General features: G+C 32.1%; 1 protein-coding gene across 1 annotated transcript in view; it reads right to left on the bottom strand.

Moving 5' to 3' along the window:
- Positions 1-6,124, bottom strand: part of LOC128235256 (uncharacterized) — a 45,458-nt gene extending 39,334 nt beyond the window's left edge. The window contains exon 1 of the mRNA XM_052950054.1: positions 6,083-6,124. The gene's annotated coding sequence lies outside the window, so the exon portion shown is untranslated. The remainder of the gene's footprint in view (positions 1-6,082) is intronic.
- Positions 6,125-6,521: the final 397 nt, after the last annotated feature.

The following is a 6,521-nucleotide window of genomic DNA, read 5'->3' on the forward strand; positions in this document are numbered from 1 at the left end:
AAAATGTCGGCAGTTTTCCAAACAATTTAGATCTGTTTTATTGTGAGTAATCTTATTATTTGTATAAAAAGCATTGCTGCCAAAACCAGCCGAGTCTGGGACAAAAAAAGATTGTCAAAACTGTCAATCTGTGAGAGTGCAACTTTAAACTACTATAAACACTTTTTTAAATTTTACCATTAGAGGACACTTTCTTGCCTTCTTGCAATGTTTAAGATTGCAAGTAATATTAGATAATTTAAAAGTTACGAAGAAAACAATCTAAATTTTCATTAAGTTGAAATTAATCACTAAGATGCCCAAGAGGTTTTATACCTTGTAGCTGGAACTGTATGGATAAAATACACTAAGCTTACAAGTAATTAATATAGTATTTTAATGATGAAGTCAATTTATTGCTAATAAACAATTATTTCTTGCTGCTACCTTATATACCCCATCCACACTCCACAGTCAGGGCTTTTTCTCACATTTAGGTGAAGCGGTCCTAGCCCTTTTGGAGGGGAAAAATCGCGCGTTTGTTTTTCTAATCTAAGACTCACGATATCTATTTTTTCATGGGCTCATGACCGCCTGATTACCGGAATAAGCATGTTTATACTCCTTTTCTGGGTTGAGGTGGAGCCAAAGCCATGGAGCTGGAGCCAAAGCGTGGAGGCTGAGCCAATACGCTGTATGATAATGCCTGTTTTGATGAGAAAAATCGGTAAATTCCGAAAGCTTAATTCTTTATTAATAACGATTATTGCATAAAATTTGTGTTTTCGGTCCACTATCGTGGTGTGTTAAAACGCAATTACCCGGGCGTTACACAGTCTAAAAGAGCTGGAGCCATTGTTTTGCACTCGTGATTTAGGAACATTGATCGTCAAAATAAAATAAAATATGAAGTTTGTTTTAGTTTTTATTGTGAAATAAAGACAGATTACTCGGACTTACAACCGGGAATTTATAGGAAGTAGGCAAAGATGTTATCACCCTTGCTTAATTCGACGGAAATAAACGAAAGAAAATCCGATTCGTTAGCTCCGCCCATTCACCTTCGTTTCTTTCGGTGACATTTACCATATAAGGTATAGGCGAAATCGTCTATCCTTGTAATATTGAACTTGTCAATTCACTTTTGTAAAGCTGGACTTGTTGGACTGCAAATGTTCATTTTACGAATGCGAGTGTCGACTTTAGGATTGCAGTTTTAAATATGCATGATTCGGATTTCTAAATTACCTCATCATATTGTTAAAGGCAAGTTTTACGATCTATGTTTTAGTGAGTTTATACAGGGTAGATCTGACAAATATACATTTTGACTACTATAATGACAAATGACAAATCAATACGGAAAAACTGACGAATAGAAACAACAAATAGCACGTCTACATTGACAAATGTAAGAGATATTTAGTACGATTAAGAAGCACATTGTGGGAATTACACGTCTGGACTTTTGGCAACGAATAGCCTCCATACAAATGAGGCAATGTGTAATTTTTGGTAATGGTTGTCACAATCAAGAAAGAAATGTCTACTTTGGTTAAAGGTTGACAACGATATGAACTCTATGTTTGGCAATCTTATTTGTATAAAGCATCTGATGCATGCATTTGACTGTTAGCTGAGGCAAAAGGTTGAGTGTTCAGTTTTAATTTAAAAATAAAAATAAAGGATTTACCACTGAGAGACATTTCTTTAAACTTTTAAACCAATATCAGAAATGTCTCTATCAGTAGTAAATCCTTTATTTTTATGTCATACTTTATCTAAAATCGAGCCTTTGATTTATTCTGAAACAAACATTGAACCACCACCAAAGCTTTTAAAGTTGTATTTGACTTAGTCACTGTACATTTCACTTTGCAAAGCGTAGTGAAATGTACTTTGTGCTTTTACTTATGTTCCAACCATAATTATCAAAAATGTATGGAAGTCTCATCAAAATGTTCTGGCATTCCTTAATTCCAAATCCATGACTTAGTTCACAAAGAGTAACCTTTTGAACTATAGGCATAATGTTACCTTTATATTTTTATGTTTCTCTTAACTGATAGGTATTTCATTGACTGTTTTTATAGAACATGTAATAGTCCAATGCGACATTATTTGGATAAATTAAGTCTGAAATATATCAGCCGACATTTCCCTTTCAAAGGGAGTATGAAAATTAATAAATATTACAAACATTGTATATGATGTCCAAGCAAATCTTCATAATTAACCTTTATGATATTAAAATATTGTTTATAACTTTCAAACTCAAAATTATCCAAACAGTATATGGATAAGGTGATTCATATATGCTTATAAATTTCATTTCTTAAGTTAAAGGATAAAGGGATGTTGTAACCTAGCTAGGATGTTTCACTCCTCCTATCTCTGTATGATAAGGCACTGTTATGGACGGCCATAAATAGTGTAATTATACATGTTTCATGCTAAAAACATTTTTTTTTACAAACTATGTGTATAAGACAATTGATGTGTACAAAGGCTCATATTCTGCACACCTATTAGCCAGCAAACAACGATGAATCCACAGGTGTGTTATGTAACGTTACATGCGAGGGTCCATCAAAAGGTAGTTATATGGAAAATAGCATTTAAAAATATACATGTATTGCGGGTATTTCGTAATGGTTTACGGAGGTCATACCCCACCCAGAACATTTGCAATTTGTTTACCAACTTGACCCGATTAATATGAATATGTGTAACGATATACACGGTTTTTCGGTTTCCATTAGCTGAACCAATCAATTTAAATTATAAATAAACACCACAATTTATTAATATAATTATTTTAAAAAAAATCGAACAACTTCTATTAATGTACCATAATAAGGCCAATTCTTAAAGCTTGAGCAATAACACCGATTCAATCTATTATGACATTTAAAATACAACCTGAATTAATCACTGGCCGATTACTACGCGAAACGATATCACTTATGAACAAATCGTGTACGCTTTGTTCGAGTTAAGCGGGTGTGAAACGTTGTAAAACAATATAATTGAATCATTGTAGACTCTCGTTAAAATCAGTTTATCCTTTATATATGATCGTTGTAAAAACAAATACATATGTGCTTCTCTCTTTTGTCTGAACTGTATTGCAAATATTTTAATTAAATTTATTACTGTTATTGTCATATATATCCAAACATTAGAAAAAAAAAACATTTTTAATAAAAAAATTGTGCTCTTTAATTCTTTATCTAACCATTTAACAGGATATTCGGTTAGTGCAGTGGTAAGCGCACTCTCTTCTCATCTTGGCGACCCAGGTTCGATACCCGGCCTAGGCGCATGTGAGTTTGGTTTGTGGTCACAAAGCCGGACAAGTGGGCTTCTCCAGGTACTCCGTTTTCCCAAGTGTTGATTAATGAATATAAAGATAACTTCGCGATTGCATTTCTTTGTTTGGATAAAAGATGATGAAAACATAACTATTTTGTTTTTATTGAAGTCATATTATACAATACTGTTTATTTATATTCAATTGTTAAACAGCTGAATCTACATCAACTTTTGATGCAAGACTATTTAAGTTATAAAATATGTAAAATAAACCTACATTTGCAGCTCTTTCATTTCACGTAGGCAATATAAGTTAAACAGTAGCCAGCCGCTTTTTACAATCCTTTGTTCTTTAATAATAGAACTTAACTCACGCATGTGTTTTAAAATCCTATACAAAATCCTATACAAATGCTTTCTTAAGTTATTGGATTAAGGGATGTTGTAACCTAGCTAGGATGTTTCACTCCTCCTATCTCTGTATGATAAGGCACTGTTATGGACGGCCATAAATAGTGTAATTATACATGTTTCATGCTAAACATTTTCTTGTGTACAAACTATGTATAAGACAAATGATGTGTACAAAGGCTCATATTCTGCACACCTATTAGCCAGCAAACAACGATGAATCCACAGGTGTGTTATGTAACGTTACATGCGAGGGTCCATCAAAAGGTAGTTATATGGAAATAGCATTTAAAAATAAACATGTACTGCGGGTATTTCGTAATGGTTTACGGAGGTCATACCCCACCCAGAACATTTGCAATTTGCTTACCAACTTGACCCGATTAATATGAATATGAGTAACGATATACACGGTTTTTCGGTTTCCATTAGCTGAACCAATCAATTTAAATTATAAATAAACACCACAATTTATTAATATAATTATTTAAAAAAAAATCGAACAACTTCTATTAATGTACCATAATAAGGCCAATTCTTAAAGCTTGAGCAATAACACCGATTCAATCTATTATGACATTTAAAATACAACCTGAATTAATCACTGGCCGATTACTACGCGAAACGATATCACTTATGAACAAATCGTGTACGCTTTGTTCGAGTTAAGCGGGTGTGAAACGTTGTAAAACAATATAATTGAATCATTGTAGACTCTCGTTAAAATCAGTTTATCCTTTATATATGATCGTTGTAAAAACAAATACATATGTGCTTCTCTCTTTTGTCTGAACTGTATTGCAAATATTTTAATTAAATTTATTACTGTTATTGTCATATATATCCAAACATTAGAAAAAAAAAAACATTTTTAATAAAAAAATTGTGCTCTTTAATTCTTTATCTAACCATTTAACAGGATATTCGGTTAGTGCAGTGGTAAGCGCACTCTCTTCTCATCTTGGCGACCCAGGTTCGATACCCGGCCTAGGCGCATGTGAGTTTGGTTTGTGGTCACAAAGCCGGACAAGTGGGCTTCTCCAGGTACTCCGTTTTCCCAAGTGTTGATTAATGAATATAAAGATAACTTCGCGATTGCATTTCTTTGTTTGGATAAAAGATGATGAAAACATAACTATTTTGTTTTTATTGAAGTCATATTATACAATACTGTTTATTTATATTCAATTGTTAAACAGCTGAATCTACATCAACTTTTGATGCAAGACTATTTAAGTTATAAAATATGTAAAATAAACCTACATTTGCAGCTCTTTCATTTCACGTAGGCAATATAAGTTAAACAGTAGCCAGCCGCTTTTTACAATCCTTTGTTCTTTAATAATAGAACTTAACTCACGCATGTGTTTTAAAATCCTATACAAAGTGTCTTTGTCTTCATGAAAGGACTGTTATCTTGTATATCAGGATTGTTTGAAAGTTTAATATATTGTTAATTGGCTCTGTCGAATCAACCTCAAACAAATAAATCTGTATTGTTTTAAACATTATTGTAATCACATGCGTGACAAGAACTAAACAGGTTAGCTTAATTTATGTAAGTTAATTTCAGAAGCATTTAAACGTCACAATAAACATTGTTAAATACTGTTTTAATGAAGATAGGTAAATAATATATGAATTAATATATTTATTTTCTCTCTCAGCATGGATAAAGTATATAAGTATCTTGTATCAGCAATTTGCTTGATTATGTATTTACTTATTTAACGCGTGAACAACTGAAATAATCGTTTAGTTTATTGAAAGACATCGTTAGGTTTTCACTCTGTGAACTGTAGCTTAAGGTAAGCAATCAGGAATTATCCTCTATGATAAAAAATATAAAAAATACCCTTTTTTAATAAATCACGTATGCTGAAGGCATTCGTTCACAGGTATCTTTAAATCTAAACTCCATACCGTATTATTTTCACCATTAAAAAATCAAAGTGATCGGAAAAGTATGAAGGCCAAAATGCTAAAAAAAACTAATGTTGTTTTTGTATAAACAACAGATTTTCGGCCACTGTGTGTTATTACCGTTACGGCTCTGAACAAGTTCTGATTTCTTTCCACTTAAATATGCACTTACATTCTTTTTAATTTCAAAATTTCAAAAATATTGTCTAGTGAAAATTTTTAATTACAAGTGCTTTAGTGCACATTTTGAACAACTTTGTAATAGGTAATTATGTCGGAATTCTATTCGACATGCATTTACTAACGCATAAAAAAGTCCCATGCAGTATATTTTACTTGTTAAGGCATCTTTGAAAATAAAGAAGAAAACAAATCAAGTACAGAAACATCTATCAAATTATATGATAAGCAAAGACAATATAGAAATATTCTAAATAAAACTTTAAATTCTTACGAAAACAAAGTAGAATCCTCCAAATGCCGATAAAGCTTTAATCTCGACGACACCGATCAACCGAATGACAAAACTGGAACATTGACAAAATATTATTTTTCTAAAGTATGTTCCGATTAATTACTTTCGTTTATAGGCCTAAATTTATCTACACAGACGATCAACTAGAGGAGTTACCTTTATACAGTGCTTTACATTAGATCCATGTAGAATGATGCGAAAAACAGTTAAAATTCTTCTTTTCCCATTTCAATGATATAACACGGTTACAATACCGAATTTAATACCTCTCTAACATGCCACTTGTAAATTGAGTCGTCCAAGGCTAATGTTGATTTCACAACATTTTATACCTCAGGAGTCAGTAGTAAAGTACCAAAGGTCAACTGTAAATCACTGGGTAGATTCTCTAGACAACCTTTCTTATAATTGTTAACCA

Source organism: Mya arenaria, chromosome 5 (assembly GCF_026914265.1).
Source record: "Mya arenaria isolate MELC-2E11 chromosome 5, ASM2691426v1".
Classification (NCBI taxonomy): domain Eukaryota; kingdom Metazoa; phylum Mollusca; class Bivalvia; order Myida; family Myidae; genus Mya; species Mya arenaria.